We start from the raw sequence: 21,813 nt of genomic DNA on the forward strand, positions 1-21,813 counted from the left end.
CGATGTCCGGACAAACCATGTTAACCTTCAGCATACGGGGTTGTACTGACCGTGTCTTTCCCAAACGAGTAGTTCGAACTTGAAGCTTATGTGCACTGGGATCAACATGCCCCAGAACTTCGCGAGCAGCCTCATAATCATTGGATGCTTCTGACTCTGGTATATGTTTTATGATGATATTAAACGATCGCTTCGAGCGCTCAAGAATCTCAGCGGTATCCGAACCACCCGACGCAGAATCAGCACATGGTGTCTTAGTCCTCACCTTCTCAATCCTATCCACAACTAGGGATGTGTGGTTCGTTCAATTTCGACGAACCGGGTCGAACCAGATCAATAGCTCTGACGACCCGGTTCAAAAGACCCGTTCAATTGACCCAATGGTTCTTTTCAGCTCACTAGCTCAGATCGAACCATGCACGATTTGCACATGATTCAAAGATCCGTAGATCTGGTTCTTTCGTTCCTTCTTTTCTTTACCTGGTCAAGTTAATAATGTTTTTGTTAAGTTAAGATCAGATCACCTTTGTATTTGTGGATCGGTATGTTTTTAATAGGATCGAGAATTCGTGATAATGATATATTCGAGACATGATATAGGAGATAATCCATTATCAAGAAGTTATAAGTTACCGAATTGGCCGAATATAATGAATTGAGTTGAGATCTGATCCATGTAATGATTATGAAAAAATTTCATAAACCAATTTATGTCTCGTTCAAATTGAATGATTGCGGACCATTCGAGGTTTTAGCTACTAATAAATCATGAATGTATGTACATTGTACAGAACACTAAATTCATGAGGCCTTGCCTTATTAATTATAATGAAAACTACCTGCTGAACTGAAATTTTATTATATTTTGGATTTGAAATTGCAATTTTTTGTCATATTTTGAATCCGAACAAAATCACATTATCATTTTGAAATTAATTTTTCAGATAAGTTCATATCACATCGTGATCTTCAATGTGCAAAAACATCTGAAATGATTCTCTTATTACCGAAATGAGTAGATAGGAAATTTGCATTAAATGATTAATTCAAAAAAAGGAAAATCTATATTGTCAGATTGAAATTGTAGGTATTTATAAACAGTTTGCATGTAAAATTATTTGATTAAAGAAATAATAGGTGTATAGGTATAAATATATAATCAACATTAGGTATATACAGAAATATGTAATAACAGCATTAACTAATTACTTTAAACTCAAATTGTGATTCAAGAAAATGAGCTGGGCAGCTTTTTCAGGTTTGAGCCTACTTCGATGCTCATTAATAATATTTCCAGCTTTCGAAAAAATCCTTTCGCAGGGGACCGAAGTTGCCATGTTGCACAATCGTCTTTCCATTAAAATGAAAAGACGAGGGTACAGCATTTTTCGTTCGATCCACCATTTTAAAGGATTTCCCGAAAGTTTGAGTAGAGGTTCACTCAGAAATTTATCGGTTTCAATAATGGCAGCTGCTGAGGAACTACGAACTTCCAACTGTCCCTTGACTTTCTCCTTGTATCGCTTATATACTAACGAAGAAATTTCTTCTTCTGGCACTGTTGAGGAAGTGCTTTCTTCGTTTTCTATAGTAAACTGCGACATTTTTTGCCTTATCAATTTCAATGTTGAATCGAATCTTGATTCAGAGAATCCAAACCTAAAAAGGTCGCCTGTGTTGTCAGTTCATTGGAATCGACATCCTTAAATCTCTCGCCTATTCCATTTGGAATATTTCGGAGAAGTTGACTTATTTCAGGAATATCATTCAGTTCTGAATGTTGTACTTCTTGAATGTGATCCCTGATCGCCTGCACAAAAACGATTATTTTCGAGAAGGTAACAAACTTCTCCGCACTGACCTCTTTCGTAATTTCATCGAATATTTTAAAAACATTCAATGAATATTCTATTATCGTCCAATCATCCATTTGAAGTGAATTTATTCCGGGATTTCCGATGGCGAGAGTACTGACAACTGCATTCTTTAATAACAAGATTCTTTCCAACATATCGTATGTTGAGTTCCATCTTGTTGGGCAGTCCTGCTTCAATTTAAGTCCAGGACAATTCAACTGGATCTGCATTTCGCGTAGTTTTGCTAGTGCAGAACTACTTCTTTTAAAATATTCCACAATTGTTTTGTCTTTCCTCAATTGTGGCTCTATGGATTTAAGGCTGTCCTGAACAATTAAATTTAGAGTGTGTGCGAAACATGGAAAATGTCTCCATGTAGTCATCCTCACTACAGCTACCACATTTGCAGCGTTATCCGTTATAACAGCAGAAATTTTGTTTTCTAATTTCCACTTATTCACTTCGTCCTTCATAAAAGTGGCAAGATTTTGGGCGGTATATCTTTCATTATATGGAAAACACCCAAGTAGACACGACTCTATTTGTGCTGATTGATTTGTAAAATGAGCAGTCATCGCTATATAGCTCTGGTTCGTCAGCGAAGTCCACCCATCTGTTGTCAGACATACTGCCACGGCTTCGTTTAGTTTATTTTCCACGTTTTCTTTCACTTTTTGGTATAATTGTGGAATATAGTTCGCCGATATTGTTTTCCTTGATGGAAGACAATAATTTGCGTTAAGCTATTCCACCAATTTCTTGAATTCCGGATTTTCTATCAGATTGAATGGTAAATAAGCCTTGACCAATAAAGCCATTAATTGATCATTAATGGCTTTGTTTTTAATCAATGGGAGTGGTTTCTTGACCAAGTCATATAATCTCCTATACTGCTCTGCTGCATCATCTTATTATGGAGGAGACCCTTATTTGTTGAACTTGTTCCCGATGAGGTTGAAGTAGAAGAAGAGGGTTTACTTGTCGCCGGTTGATCCTCTTCAACATCGTTTGACGAAAAAGCGGGATCGCTTGTGGTTTCTTCTTGTTTTTTGGTTTTTTTTTGTAATACTGTAGGATGCTTGCTATTCAGATGCCTTATCAAATTACCGGTTGCACCACCACTAAAACTCAAAGTGTTCAGAAAATACCCACACTTTGCCTTGTTCTGATCCCCTACGGAAAAATGCATCCACACTTCACTTCTTTTTTTTTGACATATTAGTCGACATTATAAAGTTTTGAGAAAATAATAACGAAAATAATAATTCACACTGATGTTCAATGGAAGACTGTGTGTGTTTCACAAATTTAAAATCTTTTTATATTTTGGCGTGAAGAGATAATCGTCTTTTCCTGAATGAGCCTAAGAGATCATCATCGACAATTAGGTACAATGAGATTTTTCACTATCTGTTTAAACTATTCGTAATTATTCACAGTGTATCTTTTTCAATCATTAACAATCACAATGAGATTCTCTCACTATCTATTTCAAATATTCGTAATTATTCACACTGTATCTATTTCAATATCATTGACAATTACCTGTATCTATTCCAAACAAATGAATTCATCCATCTTTTTCAGAAAAGATAAGTAAGATAAGATGCAATTAATACCTTCGTCGTGCGGTCTACCGTCCAGAGCTCATCTCAAACAATTTAGAGCTTTTTACTCTTATTGTATAGATAACTTCGAGAAATTTCTGAATTACCGTTTATCATACCGAATCAGATCCTCCCAGGACGAGAACATGATCCATTAATTGCGAAGGCAAGAATCGAGAAATCAAATTCTGAAAAATGCATGTGAAGAAAATATCATATGTATTATTATGTATAATTTTTCCATATAAAGGGGCTTTATATATGATTCTAACAACGTTGTGGTCTTTGCAATATTATTAATTTACTCATCGTGAGCGAAGAATTCACAAAATTTGAAAAATGGATATATTTTCCGAATATTAAATCTGAATTTCCTCATGTTCATTTTGAATGGAATAGCTTGAAATAAATATAAAACTACCACTATATTCACATATTCGGATTCAGATTTCAGAATCGATAGTGCATTCAGAAAATATAATGAAATATAATTTAAAAGAAAAAAACTTCTGTTTTCTTGTAGTTCAAATGGAGAAAGAAATTGGTGAGAAATAGTCTCTAGACTTTCCTATATTGAAAATCAGTCAAATTTGTAAAAATTTTTATCGGAAAAACGGTTTTTCCTCAATAACTTTCCATGCCTCGGATCTATAGTTTTCCGATAACATATTTGGATAGCTCGTGAAAAATACTATCATTTTGGTGGGTCACTTTTCAATATCGCTCAAAGGATAAGCAAAAAATCCAGAGTCCCGCTTACGTGAAACACCCTGTACCTTGTTCCCAAAAGATGACAAATATGTTCATTCATTTAATTCATTTTAATCAACTTTACATAGTTTGTAGTATAGTTTTAACTAAACCTACATTCATGTTTCTGAAAATTTTTTATCGAAAAATAAAAAACAATATACATTAACACATTTTCAAGATATCATAATTGGTAATAATCATGAGAGGAGCCATTACAGACAGTTACTATCTATCATTTTTGTTCAAAACCGGGTGCCGACTGCCGAGCCGATGATTCATCTGCGAAATGGATGTATTTTATTACTATCAGATGTTTCTTTGCGGTCAACCCATCCGAAATAGTCTACCTAGACTAGAATAACGAACCATTCCATGGATCTTTCGATATTTGGGACCTAAAAGATCCACAGATTGAATGAACTGAACGTGAAAGTTTGAATCATCTGGATCGGTTCGAACGAACGAATCATTTTCAGAGAGACGACCCGATCGAACCATTCGTTTTGAAGACACGGGTCTTTTGATTCGTTCGTTCGTGAACGACACATCCCTATCCACAACGTCAGAGAGATCAGAAGACAACTTAGCGTGAGAATACTCGATGACTTCAATCTTCCTCTCAAAATATGCGATCGCCTTTGTATGAGAGTCAAGTACTTGCTTATGATTTTCAAGTGTTTCTCTACATCTAGTAGCTCAGTTTAAATGGTGGATTGATCATTTTTATTGTTTTCAAGTAGTCACCTGCTATGCTGGATTTTTGTTCATGCCGGAAGATTGGGACCCGCTACGTAACGATCTCTTTCGAGACTCACAATCATGGCAACTTCATTTAGAATTGGATTTCCTCAAGTACTCCACATCTTCAGCTGACAAATTTACGCAAATAGGGTGATAGGTTTTGCGACATCGAGCACATTGTAGCTGATCTGCACCCTTCGTAAAATTACCGCAAACCCCACAAATAAAAGGCATATTGAAATAGTTCTTTCTTCGTCTTTTTTTGAGGAAGGGCAAGGTACTACAATCTTCACTCCTGTGGGCCTATACAGGAGACTTTTCACAGAGAGGAGGGCCACGAATAACAAGGAATATAAGGGTAGGATTGAAAGAATCAAGGACACAAAAAGGAATCCCTTTCTCTCGATGTTACACACAGCAAGAATATGAAAACACGCGCACAGCAACCTCGGGCGGACTAAAATTTATGAATACGCTCCCTGGATGCGGGAGACTCAATGTGTTATCAACACAATATTATGTTGGCGAACGAGAAGAAAAAACTCCGCGTAAAGTTAAACAAACAGTTTGGAACAGTATTCAAGATGATGAAATAAGTTAATTCCAATAATATTATATCAAATTTCTTACGCTATGATTGAAATTAACAACTATCGCACACAATTATGCTGAATTCATTATTTAAAACACTTTTAAATTGTAATTTTTCAAGAGCAACCGTACTGTACCATAGACATGACGAATTGATGAACAATATGGCATAATTTCAATTTTTTTTTATGACGCAACAATCACAGCATCTTTTGGAATTTCCATTGGCGAAAGATAGGAAGATAGGATCATAATGCTTGTCTTTAAGAAAAATTTGTAGGACGTGTTCAACTTTAGGATATAATGATAAAAAGAAGGAATAATATTTTTTTGTAATTGTAATTGGGGTGCCAATATGCCTATAAGTTTGTAAAACGATTTGTTTATACTGCTTTCAGTCTTTCATCACGTTTATCTTAGCCTTAAAATCGAATTTTATGGTTATCTTTGAAAAACAACCTCAACAAGGTGCCGACTGAAGCAATAAATTATCTGGGTTAAGATTTTGAATAATAAAGGAGGATAGGGTCATAATACGTCTATTGACAAACTTGCACAGGTAATACTGAACACAGTTTATTGTTATCTGATCCAAAAATGTAAAAACGTTCTTCTTGGAAAGTCGGGAGTAGGTACCGTGGTTTAACCGAAAAAATTGTCATATTTTTATAATCAAATTGTCGTTTGGAAAATCCAGCAATTATTTTCATTACATTACAACGTACAAAATAATATAGATCCTTAAATAGACACAGTAAAACCTTCGCAGGGACACTACAATTCACATAGACCCATTACAGGTGTACATACCTACAGACAGGGCCGGTGTTAGGGGTGAAACAGTGAAGCGACTGTTTCAGGCGCCTTTTTTCGAAGTGCGACAATTTAGCCTAGTTTGTGGCCGCCCTTTCATATTCTTGAAAACGACATGAGGTTGGTCCGCTTTGCTGCGTTTATTAACATTCCCTGCAATAAAAATCTCCAAACCGTCTTTAAGGCGGCCACTCACGAGGCTACCATGTTCGAGCGTTCGGATAATTTTACAGTCGGGCAGCTCGGGACACGACCGCACGACTGGAAATCAGAGAATGAACTTGACTGCCCGACTGCAATCCCTTGGACGCTTGGCGTTCAAAGGCCTGAAAAAACGCTTCGTGAGTGGCGAGCTTTACTAAGCCGCCTGTTCAATAAATAACACATGGCAACCCAAACAATATAAGCAGCATTGCCTTTTACCTCAATTGAATGAGGGATGGAATGCATTTCACAAAGACGAAAAACAACACTTCGAATTACGTGGAAAATGTCAACATATGGAAAATTCCTACGATTCTGCATTCGAAACTAGTTACTGATAAATGCTAAATAATTTTAGCATCGGTTTCAGGTTTCAGCGGAACATATGTTTTTAATCCCTTTTAGTTTCCGAAGCTTTGCACGCCTTTCCGCAAATGTTAACAACTGTCTCGAGCACCTGATGATGGCAAGTTACCTTGCCGAAATGCATAGTGCATAAATTAAATTTATAGTGGAGTAGACCATTTATTTATTTATACCTGTCTATCTGGATATTTATGAGGAATATGAATGGTGCGACACCTCTTTGAAGTTGATTAAATTTGTCGTTATTCTTTCCTATTATTTATGATCGAATTAACGTTTGTGACTCCATGTTCATAGGAGTTTTTCTCTTGAAATTATACAAAGCATATCCCTGTATTGTTTGACTCATGCTGTTATGAGGGGTTTGTACCACGTGACATTCTCGTGATCTGCCAAAGTTTAACTACTCCTCTCTCCTCAGCGTTTTTGAGATCTCACCAATTTTCAGGACGAGTGAAGGAATCTCATACGTTCCTCTGATTTTCAGTCCTTTTCTACCACATGCAATAATTCTACATACGTTTTCACGTCTTCAGTTTCAATTTTAGATGAACCGCATTCTCAGCCTTTGAAAAGACTTATTGTATAATATTATTATGTGACAATTCATAAAAAAATAAATGTTTGTTTGGAAAATTATAACAAGCATAAATTTCTTTTCAATCAAGAATTCATCTTATTCTTTTTTTTTCCACTTCAAAAAAAAAATTAAAAATAAGAACTTTCTGCAACGACAAACTCTTTGAAATGAATAATAGTGAAATGGATTCCCAGTAAATCGCTTAAATAAAAAAAAATTATCTCCTGTGTATTTTTGTTTCTTTCGATTAAAAAAAAAGACCAAAAATTATGTGTGAATGTGTGAGAAGTTGGCCCAGAACTTTTTGAGAAGAATTTTGTTGTGCTAGGTTTGTACTGGTTTGTACCGTTGATTTTTTTTATATCATGTGAATCACGAAATATTTCAAAATTCGGAAGAATGGGCCAGCATAGCACTTTTCGAAAAATTATATTTGTACAGAGTTCGAATTTTTCCGAAAAACTCTCTAATTTTATCAAAAGTTAAAAAAAGGATTGCCCAGCACTTTCGTTTCTTCTTCTCACAAATAAATGAAAAAATTTGTCTTATGCCGTAAATATTTCCACGGAAATTGTTCGTTCTCGTTTTCCGAGAAATTATGAAAAAAAAGTCAGCCAAGCACTTTTATTTTTTTCCAAAGGAAACATTATTATTATTATTATTATAAGTTTATTGAGCAAAATTAAAACATTTTTCAGAGTACAGTTTCTTATACCAAACATATTTGAGTACAATTCAACCTAAATATGGATACAAAGGTAAATCAATAAACTATTCTTTACCTCGAAGGTGCGTAGGCACCTTGTTTGAGGCATCTACATTGAAATTATTTGTTCCACTCTTCATGTACACAATATATATACACTCAAATATCTAATAGACTATATACACAACATTTTATTAACACCACATTACAAGGCATCAGGAGCCCAATATGCAATTAATCCGCTGTTGTGACCAAGGTTCCCCCCAACATTTCAGGTATGGACATACGAGTTCTTAATATCCAACAAATTCGTAACTTCCTGAGAACTTAAGTTTCCTATCCACGTTTTCAATTTTAATTTAAAAATTTTTAAGCTATTACTTGCTTTAATACACGCTGGTATGTAATTGTACACTCGAGGGGATAAAAATGTGTGCGATCGTTGTCCTATGGTTTTCATTGTTCTAGGTATTAAAATCATTCGTCCTCTGTGTCGCGTTCCATGCAAATGCTCGTTAAATTCCGCGGACGAAATGTTTTTAAATTGATGCACAGCAAGCACGAGCATATACAGCTGTCGAAGATTCATAACAGCAGATTCTTGGAACAGTTTTTCACTCGGATAGCGATATGGTTTATTGTATATTATCTTTAACAACCATTTCTGTGTTACCTCGAGCTTAAGTAAATAATGTTTCACTACCCCTCCCCATCCAAGTATGCCATATACCAAAAGGGGTTGAACCAAAACCAAGTACAATGTTCTCAACAACTGAGGGTTACAGAATTCCCTAAAAAACCTGAATCTAGGTATCATTTTCCGAATTTTCTTCACAACGTTATCGACTTGAAAATTCCATCTCAAATATGGGTCCAATATTACACCTAGATATTTTATATGATCTGCTGAATGAATTGTGAAGTCATCCTCAATATTTAACGTTCTATACTCAGGCAATACAGTTGAGCTATTGGAAAACAGCATAAATTTTGTTTTCTGCTTGTTTATTGTTAAAACCTTATAATTAAGAAACTGAATTATGTCTTTGAAGTCCATTTCTACCATACTCTTTAGTTGTTCCCAGCTATCTCCCTCATAAAATACCGCAGTATCGTCCGCAAATGCAAATAGTTTCCCCCTGGTGCGCAATGAAAACATCGAGTTAATGTAAATATTAAAAAGAACAGGGCCCAATATTGTTCCCTGAGGCACTCCATAATGTATGTCTGATAGTGAGCTTATCGATTCTCCAACTTGGACGCATTGCTTTCTACCTATCAGATAGCTTCTAAACCAGTTGAGTGGACTACCCTCGACACCCATGCTCTCCAGAGTGTCAAGCAATCCGTCATGACTGACCGTGTCGAAGGCTTTGGCTAAATCCACGAACACACCCAGACATGGTCTCGACATATCCAGACATCTATATATTTCACCTGTTAGTGCCGCTATAGCATCCTGTGTGGATTTCCCGACCCTAAAACCGAACTGCCTCTCACTCAAAATTTTGCACCCTTCCAGAAACTTCGTGACTCTATTATGTATTATTCTTTCAAATATTTTTGAGATATTTGATACTAGTGATATTGGGCGATAATTATTTACGGACGATTTATCTCCTGCTTTGTGTATTGGTTTTATAAGTGTTGTTTTTAAAGAAACCGGAAACATACCCGTCCGCATAGAGAAATTCACCAGAAACCTAAGGGGAGCGACTATACTTTTGGCAATTCTCTTAAGTAGTGTCACTTGGATACCATCAATACCTGGAGATTTATTCGCTTTTAGTGACTCTATTACTTTCAATATCTCTTGCTCATCACAAGGATCAAAATTTAACTTGAGTTGGTTAGATGATTCTGAATTATTAAATTTCGTTTTTTTCTTTTTTATTTTATTTGCTAGTTGTGTGCCTATGCTAGAAAAATACGTGTTAAAAGTTTCCGCTATTTTAGTTCTTTCCGTTAATGTAATATTATCTTGCATAATTAAGGAAATCTGTTGCTGATTGAGTTTTTTATCTGTTATGACCCTCCACAACTGTTGGGGGTCATTTTTATGTTTTTGTATTTCGTTTTCATAATAATTTATTTTAGCGATTTTAATTAATTTTTCTAAATGTTTTTTATATCTCTTATAATTCTCATTGAGATTCTCGTCCATAAATTTTTCCGATTTGATTTTTTTATACATACTATTTTTCTCGTTAATTGATTTTATTATGCCTTCAGTTATCCATTCCTTTCGTTTAATATTTTTTTTGATTATTCGTCTTGAGTTTTTGTCTGTCAAGTATGTAAACGTTTCGATAAATCTTCCCGTAGCCTCGCTCACGTTCGGTGCTGAATAAATATTCTCCCAAGATTCATTGGTCAAATCCATTTCTAAATTTGTGTAATCGATATATTTTTTTGATTTAGTCAAACGTGGGCGTTGTTCCGATTTTTCCGTTTCTACATATAGCATTACTGGATAATGATCAGTTAAATCAATTTCTAAAACAATGGGTGTCACCCTCACTTCGTTAATACCTAGTGTTTTCAAGAATATATGGTCCAAACAGCTTCCGCTTTTTTGTCTAGTGACCGCGTCTATGGTGGGGACGAAACCTTGCTCACACAGTATATTCATGTAATGTTCATGCTCAATCGAATATGCCAGGAGATCTATGTTTGTGTCGCCAAGAAATATGTTTATATCCTTATCGTGTTTATGCTTATTGAACAGTGAAACAAGACAATCATTGAAAACATCTTTGGAGACTGTATGCGGTCTATATGCAGCTGTTAATTTTATGTTTTTCTGTTGATATAAGATATCGAAAATAATGAATTTCAGACCGCCTACATCCTCCAAAATAAACTTGTATTGTATACATGATTTTATATAAACTATAACTCCATCGTTTTGATTAATTTCTCCACTATTATATATTAAATCGTATTGTGGCATACTGAATATTTCGGGGTTCATTAACTGCCAAGTCTCGGTTAGTACTATCACATCATAGCTCCTATCAATTTGTCGAAGAACAATTTTCAGTTCATCTAAGTTTTTATTTACGCTGCGTATATTCAAGTGAAAAACCTTGAAAATAGAGCCATCCATCTGATCACTCAAACGATTCAGTTGATATACATCCTGCACGCATTGGGTTCTGAAATTCTCTACTTCCTTTTCATGTTCTTGAAAATATCGCTCCACTATTCAACTGTAATGTTTAGTGTTTTGTAGTCCGTACGTTCCTTCTGTTTATCCATTTGTTGCTTGAATAGTTCGCAATCCTTATCTAGAGCAGAGTGTGATGTTGGGTAACTAGTTCCGTATTTTCTATTGCTCTCGACGCAATTAATACATGTCCTCTCCTGAGATTTGCATTTAGTATAATGATGACTATCGACACAAAAGGAACACTTGTCTGGTCCAGTGTATTTGCAGTCCTTCGACTTATGGTTGAATTTGAGGCACTTGTAACATCTAGTGACTGTAACATTCTCATTTATTTCGCAACGTCTCAGACCTATATAAACTTTGCCTATGTGAATCATTTTCTTGAAGGCCGTTCCATTGCAACGTAATACACAATTTTGAGCTGTTTTTTTCTTATTTGGTTTCAGCACGGCTATCTCAATTTGATCACCCTTGCTAAAGAAATCATTTTGATTCTTTATCGATTCTATGACTTCATCAGCTTTTATGTCGTTTTCAATGTTTGAAATAAATACTTCAGGTAGCCGTAGTTTTGTTTCCTTTATATCATATTTGTCACTCATGTTTTCTTCGAGTTCCTTCCTCAATTCTTTGTGCGATTTTTCGGAGTTACATTTGAGCAAGACCGTTCCTCCACTTTTTATTTTCAGCGAGTTTACACCGATTGGTTTTGCATTGATTTTTAATTTTGTTATGAGATCCTGTTTAGTTTTCATAACATCTTGGTCTGATTTAGGTTTACAAATTATCAGAGGAACATTGCTCCTATTATTGATTTCTTCCAAAGGCTTGATGGAAGTCAAAACCTCTGAATATCTTCTTGTGTTGTCAACTGACATGTTCATCAACTCTTGCTTAGTTTTCTCCAGGTTTTGCTCCAGAAGTTCTATTACTTTTTCTTTGCTTTTTATAATGGTGTTTTTATCTTCAATGGTATTTTTCAACAATTCAAACGTTTCTCCCTTAAGGCATCCCGGGCAATAAAATTTCATAAGACGCTTACCCTTAATTTCCAGGACTGCAATCTCAGAGGGGTGCAACCCCGAACATGACTTACAGAACTTTGTAGGACATCCATCACAAGCAACCAGAGGAGATCTCGCGGTCCCCGCTTTGCTGCACTTCGTGCATTCCATGGTGGGCTTTAGGCTGCTATCAACCGCACGTTAAGTCTCCGTATGAACATCGCATTCAACACATATTCCGATTGTCACAAAAAACTGAATTCGCTTCACCGTTCCTTATTTCAGTCCAAATAATAAGGAAATAAATCCCGAAAACTCAACGATCGAAAAACAAAACAGACGATACCGCACTCTCTGGGATATCAGCCCCTTCTGTACGATTTTTTAAGTTTTATTTCGAACTATAAACTGTGTAATTCGAGTAATTTCCAGGAAAGCAATCCACACACGTCCATCCGACAATAATTCTCATATTCATGTTCGAAAAATTATGCTACTTGAAGAAAAATTTGTGCGCTGTGATTTTCACGAATATCCCGCTTATTCTTCCAAAAAATAAAGACATAATCAGAGAAAAGTTATCCTTGCACTTTCATTTTTCTTGGCGAAAATTAATTTGTAGTATAATTGTGCCAACTTATACCGGTCAGATTCTCAGAAAAAGTCAATAGTTTTTCCCTCATATGCCAAAAATAAGAAAAAAAAGTAGATTGTAGGAACTGGTAACAATGTGTTGGAAGTTGGTCCAGCGCCTTTTGATTTTCAAAAAAAAATCTAAAATCCAAAAGCGCTGGGTCAACTTTACTCACATCGAAAAATTGTGCTACACCCATGTAATGGTAGGTATGCCATAGAAATTTCCACAAAAGTTAATCAAAAACAAAAAAATTAGAAAAAATTAACCCAGCTTTTGACCGAGTATTGTTATACAGGGTGGGTCTTTCATTTGTACACATATTTCAACCGAAGATTTCTGACGTCAAAGGAAATAGTTTTTTCCTTTATCATTTCTTTCGATTCGAATATGGGCTGTTGGAAATCCATGAAAAAATGTAATTTTCAGTTATATCTCGCAAATGGAATGGAATCGATGAAGATTATTTTCGGAATATGGTTTTTACTGACATATTAAGGGATTCACGGCTTGGTTTGATTTTAAAGTTTCTTGGCTTGAGGTTGACTTGATTTTAAGTTGCACTCAAGTCAAGTAATAGTTATCCAATGTCAAGTCAAGTATTTATTTATCAAGTACTTGAATCATATCAAGCTACTTGATTGTAAGCAGTTTTATTGTGTAGTATCACATCATTAAAAAAATGATGAAATGAGAAGGAACATTGCAAAACACACTTTTATTTATTGAACTTATTGTATAAAAGAAATGTAAATATAAAAAATAAAGTTTCTCAATATTGAGAAACCTCCAGGCTTTGTTTGATTCCATAATTTTCCATCCAGGATCTAAGACACATGAGTCATCTTATAGATTTGTCGACTAACCTATTGCGGGTTTTGTAACTGTAAGAGCAGCTCAGGAAAATTGTCTTTCAACAGGAAGATCCTGGCGTCGATAAAAATCCTTGGCCATTCTGGCCAAGTTTGGAAAGATATTTCTGAAACTACCGAAATCTACCAATAGATTTGATAGAAATGAAAGAAAACTACTTATGAATGTCACACTGGCGAATGCTTCAGTCTCTTGGCGCTCAAGGATTTTCTTCATTTAGTCTAGGCGCACACGAGATTGCAGAAATATATGCCGTGCGACGTGTGCATATCAATCTCAAGTAATATCAAGTAGCTTGATATCAAGTCGAGCAATAAATATCTAAAATCAAATCAAGCCAAGCTCAAGTATGTAATTTTTCAAGAGTTTGATTTTCAAGTCGAGTAGTTGGTTAAAATGTCAAGCTACTTGGCTTGATAAATCCTTGGACAAGATCAATCTTTTCCGAACATAAAATTCCATTTAAGTCCGGTCGACAGAATGCCCGCTATACTATGTGTGAAAAAAAATCCAATCGTAAAAAATAGTGAAGGAAGAAGTGTTTTTTTTTGACCTCAGGAATTTTGGGTTGAAATATATGTACAAGCAAAGACTCACCCTGTATAGTTTGGCTATATATTTCTGCAGACTCAAGTCTGTCAGATTTTCAAACAATCTACTGATAAATGATTTCCATCCTTTGAAGAAAAAGTAGAGTTATTTCTGAAAATCTGACAAGATCAAGACAATTGCACCAATGTAGCAAAAATATTTGAAGCAATTTTCGCTAAAGAAAAACGAAAATGCAGGACCAACTTGCTTCAAATTTTTTTACGGAAATGTCAAGGGCACAACTTCCCATAAGTGCGGCACAATTTTTTGCACATATTTTCATTAAAAAAACATCGAAATACAAATGTGCTGGGATTAATTTTTTCTTTAATTTTCATGACTTCCTGTGAAACCCAAAAAATGTTTGACATATGTGCTCGCCTAGCTTTTAATTGAATTTTGTGATATTCAGTGCATGTACTAAGAATTTATTTCATCCGTTGAAACTCAATAAATATGTTTTGGGGAATATTTTCAGAGCCGTATGTAACAAAAAAATCAATGGTACAAAATATCACAAACCTATTACAGTACAATTCTGTTCAAAAAGAAATCGAAAATAACCCTCTTCTTCTTCCACTATGGTGGCTCCACGACTAACAGAATTCGTAACATGTTTGGTATCCCATTTTACGTTCGTGCTGCCTTACGTAACCATCCGTTTCGTGAATAGTTTCACCACTCTTCCGTTGACACGAGTGGATCTCCATACATAACTAACCTCGCTTGTGCTTCACTACCCATGTCAACTAGGATGAATCGTTCATTTCGTTAATGCACGACTGTTCCGTTGACACGAGTCGTTTTTCAAGTACTCTTGAACCACAACTGTGATCCACTATCCAAGTCAACCTAGCTTTGAGGGGAGTGTTACGACTAGGGAATCCAATCCCACAATGCGGGATTGAAGTATTATGTTTTTTTTGTACTCAATCTATTGAAAATAATAATAATAATACTTATACCAATTAAAAACATACTTTAGTAGCAGGATAAAAATGTTTATTTATTTTTTGTATCACAATTTCTATAAATAAAGGCCTTTATTATTATTATATACAAAATAATAAGTAGTTAGTACTTAGTTTAGAACATTGATTTTGGAAATGTTTTCGTAGGAAAGATTCATGCTTTAGTAAATGTTCTAGTGTTGTTCGTACGGTCATAGGAGAAGCCTTTGATTCTGATACCCACGCAGTACGAAGTCTATGATTCAATTCCTCTTCTACGTCTAAGTTCAAAGGCGATGTTTCACCTCTTGTTGCAAGATTAGATAATGGTACATTATTCTCTTCATCCTCATAAGGGATTAATAATAGTGTCTTTATTTGGCAAATTCTAGGGGTGAAGTCTAGCCAAGGCTACTCCACTCAACCCCCAACAAAATACAAATAAAGAAAAAAACAAAAATTAAAATTAATGAAAGGAAATACAACATAAATAATATACATCATGAATTCATCAATGACATTTCGGATATTTTTTGTTCTAAAAAATTATTTTTTGCGGATGATTTAAAGATTTACAGAGAGATTTGGGATCGCCGGGATTGTTTATTGTTGCAAGGTGACCTCGACAGATTGCATACATGGTGTGTGGAGAATAAGTTATTCCTAAACATAAGTAAATGTAAAACTATGACGTTCACTAGGAGGCCATCCCCTATTGCTTATGATTACCACCTTAATAACACGCTATTACGAAAAGTAAATGAGTCAAGGGACCTAGGTCCGCGAAATTAATGATTTCGTCTTTCTTTATAAGATAATTCACGGACGGATCGATTCGACAATTCTTCTTTCGTCAATATATTTGAATGTTCCTCGTTTTACATCCAGATCACGTTTAACTTTTCATATTGATGTACCTAATACTCAGCATCATTTTTATTGTCCACTTACGTCAATGTGCAGGAGTTATAATAATCTTCAGAGTGTGGATATATTTTTCTTGTCTTTATACCAATTTAGGCACTTATTGTTCAGTACGCTTCAGAATTAAATTATATTTTTGTAGTAGGCTCATGATGATTTGTTTCTTCTTGTTTTGATAGAATAATCATTATATAATTTTATTAGATAGTTTAGTTATGTACACCTGTAATTGGGCTTCACGGCCTGTTGGATGTATTATTTTCAAAATGAACAATAAATAAATACATTCATCCTCAGTAAATGAATGTAAAAATAATGTCTTTTTAAGATCAATGAGAGCTTTAAATAAACATCGTTTGACGTGGTTGAACCTTGAAATCATTGCTACAAGGCTGTTCAACCGTGTTTTACAATGTTTGATCAATTGCAATTCTCTGCCAAATTCTGCTTCAAATTAATTTTACAATAAGTCATTTCTCATTGGGAAATTTTGAACTAAAGAATTTGACAATTTGTCGTACTTTAAGAATTAATGTCCTAGAATAAATAAATTATTCAATTTTATTTGAACTCAAAACATATTTTTTTTACCTGTAACTTCGTAGTAAATCAACTTTTGGAAATTCGTGATCCATGGAAAAGAGATAGAATTGTTCTTCATCTTCGCTGTCATTGTTGTCAGGGTAATAATTCGAATAATTGGCGCATATCTATCGATGTGATAAACTTTGAAAACGGTATACCATCTTTAGCTACCATTCCGGACACTTTCTTCCATCAGAAACTCTTTTCTGAGATTGAAAATACTCCGTGATTTTTATTTTCTTCTTAGGTAACACAGAAGAACTAGTGTCATCTGAGGATGAGCGCTTAGAAATCATGATACTATGCCTACTGGCATTACTCGCGCTATCAATATCAATAACGTCATTCTCATTGTTGATCTTGTCTTTCAAAATCATGAAATTCCTCGTTTCTAAGTGGGTGTGAAGACATTTGGTAGAACGAGCAGAGATTTTAATAATGCTAGGGCATAACTTGCATTCAGCTGAAAAACCATCTTCGGTTTTCAAGAAATGATTCCAAACTAAACATGGCCCTTTATTCTCATTATAAACTACAATGACACTCATTTTAGTGATAATTGGTATATATTCGACGTTATACGTAATCTATTCAACTGACGAAATATTTTTCAGACACTAGTTAAACATTCGCATGCACATTAATCGGAAAGAAAACTTAATGCCCGCCACTCACGAAGCCTTTTTTTTTGAGCGTTTGGTAGCAAGCGACCAAGTAGCTTGCGTCGAAATGGTAGCTAGTCTGCCATCCCTTGCTGCCGTCGAAACCTGCCTCTCGAGAGGTTGTTTTATTGAGTATCCGTGTCGGATTTCAGATGATCACAGACAGCTGGCAATTTATTAGGTACCGTCGGAACTTCGTAGCGTACCAAATTCTTGTGCAAAATGAAAGAATTTTTGATAGGTTTGATCGAAATATTTAGGCAGACAACCTGTCGTACACACATCGTAGTGGAAAAAAAATGTACCGACCTACTGCTGCACATTACACCAATAAATTGTCTATTTTATAGTGATTTCAAAGAGGTACCACACAAGTCATTTGTTATTCAAAGAAAAAAGATATGGCTGTTTTTATCCAAATAGGTACGTTTCTGACAAAATCAAGTTTGTCAATTCTGATAAGAAATCTTCGATATTGCATTATTTAGTGAACAATGGCAATTGTTTACGTGCGAAAATATTACTCGCATAATTATTCACCTCATCGAAATTCAATTTTGCCGGCAAATTTTGCGAAAACATCATGCAGGTCCAGATTTTTTTAATGAGATCATTAGGAGCGACGAGTCTTCCTGTACCAAGGAGGGTACATGAATCTCCACAATTTGCATGGCTGGAATATCATAAATCCACACGAGGTGAGAGAAGATAAATCACAATATCGATTCAAGATCAATTTATAGACTGGAATATTTAATGGTGCAATTTTGGGCCCGATCGAACTGCCGCCATTACTGAACGCAAACAATTATTTGGAATTTTCAACCAACCAGCTGCCCATTTTATTGGAAGATGTGTCACTGGCGCTGCGACTTATATTCTGTGGTTTCAACATGATGGATGCCCAGCACATTACGGACTCGAAGTTACCGCACATTTGAATAGAACTTATCCCCACCGGTGGATTGGAAGAGAAGGTGAAATTTTGTGGCCTCCTCGTTCACCTGACCTAAATCCTATGGAGTTTTATTATTGGGGCTGCCTAAAAGACAAAGTATACGCAACACCTATGCGTGATGAAGCCTGTGACGTGTCGACCTTGAGTAAGCCGGTCACAAGGCTAAATTCGGCTCGCGACTACACTCAGTGAAGATGGGAGTGAGTTCTTCAAAATTAGATGGAAGGTAATAATGGGCGCCAGGTAGAGATATGCCTGTCTTAAGAATAAATTGCGTACTCCTCTATCAGAGTAGCAGTAAAACAAATCACTCAAGTCAAACGTTTAATAAAATTAAAATTTATGCAGTGGTTGATAATAAAAGAAATAAAAAAAAAGGAATTCTCAAAGTTACCAAGAGCCAGAAGGGCTTTCCAAAAACTTGACCTAATACTAAAAAAAGCCAGAAGGCTTCCTATAAACTATAATCAACAACAAATGCCAGAAGGGCTTCCTATAACCTATAATACCTAACCTAATCCTGACAACAGAATCCTTAATCAGCCTACACTTGGCTAAGGCTTAACCTCAAACTTCAGTACCGAAACTGAAAAATAAACAGAGTTCGACAAACTCCAACTATACAAGATAATAAAACAAGACAAATAACCAAGTAAACAAGAAGATTGACCTAAACCACAGATCCTGAAGGAATATACAAATACAGTGGTTGTAATAACTGGCTGGTATAAAATAGCAGGTTGAATAAAGTGATAACAAATTCCAGTCACAAATCCTGAAGGGATACACAAGTATTATAGTTGTTAAAATAAATGGCCAGTTAGTGAAGTGCACCTCACCGCAAACTGTTTACAATTTCCACAGTATCTAATAAGCAACAAACAACCTTGATTCAATATATTTTAATATAACTGTCAATGGACAGAAAACTAATAGTAAAAACCGTTAACTTCTATTCCAATGATTGATTTACCATCAGAACACTAAATCGTTACTTCTAAAACTAAATCTCGATACAATACCCAGTGCAAGCACCGGTTACCTGATACAAAATCAATATTGAAGGTTGACAGCAAATCTAACGGTGAGATCTCTATACGTAGAATATACCATCTACTCGAGGTACACCATATGTCAGCAATATACTATGTACTCGAACTGTACCATATATCAGAATGTACCATACACCAGAACTGCACCAGAATTCAGCACCATATACCAGAAAATAAATACCATAAACTCCAACCGTACTATACACCAGACTTAGAATTCCTGAACGTAACCAGGCACTAGGATTCCCAAAAATATCCAGGCACTAGGATTCTCAACGTTACCCAGGCACTAGGATTTCAAATCCAACCAGACTCTTACCAGGCACTAGGATTCTCCAAAATACCCAGGCACTAGGACCCTAATAAAATACTATAAGATATTGTTCACAAAATGAAACGGAATTTATACCTCTCAGTTGTTGTTCGAGGGAAAAGGATCTTCTTGATATTCCTCTTGTAAGTTCAACAGTTATTCGAACTAATCGGCGGGAAGCGAATCCTAATAAAACAGAAATTTCAGACAACAGCTCAAGATATAGAAATGATATCATACCTCTCAGATCTTCAGAGTAAATTCAGTACAAGAGATGGACCTTGTGGAAGAAAATTTTATAATCACGTATAAAACGTATTTCCCAGAAATATTCACAATACCATAAGCCAAACAGGGAATTACCCAAATTGAAGAAATAATCGCCTCTAACAAGGATGATTCCAGATCATATATTCTCCAATTCAAGTCCAATTTTCTTCCCAAAAAAATCTCTTTCAAAATTATCTCAAATCGCCGATAACCTCCATTTTGACAATCCATAACCACAGAATCTACCAGTTGTCAAACGAAACTTCCCACACAGAAGAAAAGTAATACAAGAAATCCAGAAACTATAAAATATTTCCCAACGGTAATGATATTCGACCTCACTTATCCGGAAATAACTGTTCCATAATAAATTCAAATTTATATTAATACGGAATATTCCGAGTTGAATTCACAATCAACCTCTAGAGGGCGCAGTAACAACCGAAATCTAAATGGTGTAAAATATAACCGTTACAAGCCGAATTGAGAGAACGCATCCGCAATTCGGCTTCATCACGTATGGGTGTCCAGAGGATTTAGGTCTTCATGTACCCATCCTTGGTACAGGGAGACTCTTCGCTCCCAATGATCTTATTGAAAAAATCTGGATCTGCATGATGTTTTCGCAAAATTTGCCGGCAAAATTGAATTTCGTTGAGGTGAATAATTATGCGAGTAATATTTTCGCACGTAAACAATTGCCATTGTTCACTAAGTAATGCAATATCGAAGATTTCTTAACAGAATTGACAAACTTGATTTTGTCAGAAACGTACCCATTTGGATAAAAACAGCCATATCATTTTTCTTTGAATAACAAATGACTTGTGTGATACCTCTTTGAAATCACTATAAAATAGACAATTTATTGTTGTAATGTGCAGCAGTAGCTCGGTACATTTTTTTCCACTACGGTAGGCTAAACTTCATGAACAAAATAATCCACTACCAAAATTTCCAATAAAAATATTTCTCATAGCCCCCCTTTAAAATGTTCGGAGGATGTTTTTAACGTAAACGTTAACATCATTCTTCAGCAATATTTTACTGAAAAAATTAACCAAAAAGATGTAAAATTGTACCAACCATAAGGACAATACTATTGAAAGGGGCAAAAAGTCATTATTTTCAAAAAAAAAAAAAAATCTCGAAAACGGTAAGATTTTTATAAAAATGGGAATTTTGTCATAGCAGGTGAAAGTCCGTAATTCATGACTATGAGTTGAGAGTTTATTGCTGGGGCGTTTTAGAAGACGTTTGCGCTTTTATTGTGGATTACGGAATTTTAATAATGCTTCCCGCGGATCCCGCATGGAAAATCCCGCAATGTTGATACCGTAGAAATGCAGAGGGATCCCGCAAATGCGGGATTGGATTCCCTAGTTACGACCCTGTAGAGAACTTGTTGATTTAAATAAATAAATAATTGTTGATCGAAATAAGTTACATTTGCCAGTTCAAATGGAAATATAATATATCGAGGAAATTATTGGAGATTTGAATATCGAAATCGATCATTCAGAATATGTTTCAATGAATATAATTCTGATTCTTTATTTCTCTCTGACGAACCTGTCGAGCCGTCACTGCCTATTTATCATGTGAAGT

At 35.2% G+C, this 21,813-nt stretch overlaps 1 protein-coding gene and 1 long non-coding RNA gene across 2 annotated transcripts in view; both read right to left on the reverse strand.

Annotated features, from left to right (window-relative positions):
- LOC123671444 overlaps positions 1-21,813 on the reverse strand; it is a 98,655-nt gene that overhangs the window by 59,736 nt on the left and 17,106 nt on the right. The gene's annotated exons all lie outside the window — the stretch shown is intronic.
- LOC123671446 lies at positions 19,919-20,676 on the reverse strand. Its single transcript, XR_006746095.1, has 3 exons — positions 20,176-20,676; positions 20,032-20,121; positions 19,919-19,981 (listed from the first exon to the last, which is right to left on the reverse strand). It is a non-coding gene; the product is annotated as an uncharacterized LOC123671446 (long non-coding RNA).

Source organism: Harmonia axyridis, chromosome 1, assembly GCF_914767665.1.
Source record: "Harmonia axyridis chromosome 1, icHarAxyr1.1, whole genome shotgun sequence".
Taxonomy (NCBI): Eukaryota; Metazoa; Arthropoda; class Insecta; order Coleoptera; family Coccinellidae; genus Harmonia; species Harmonia axyridis.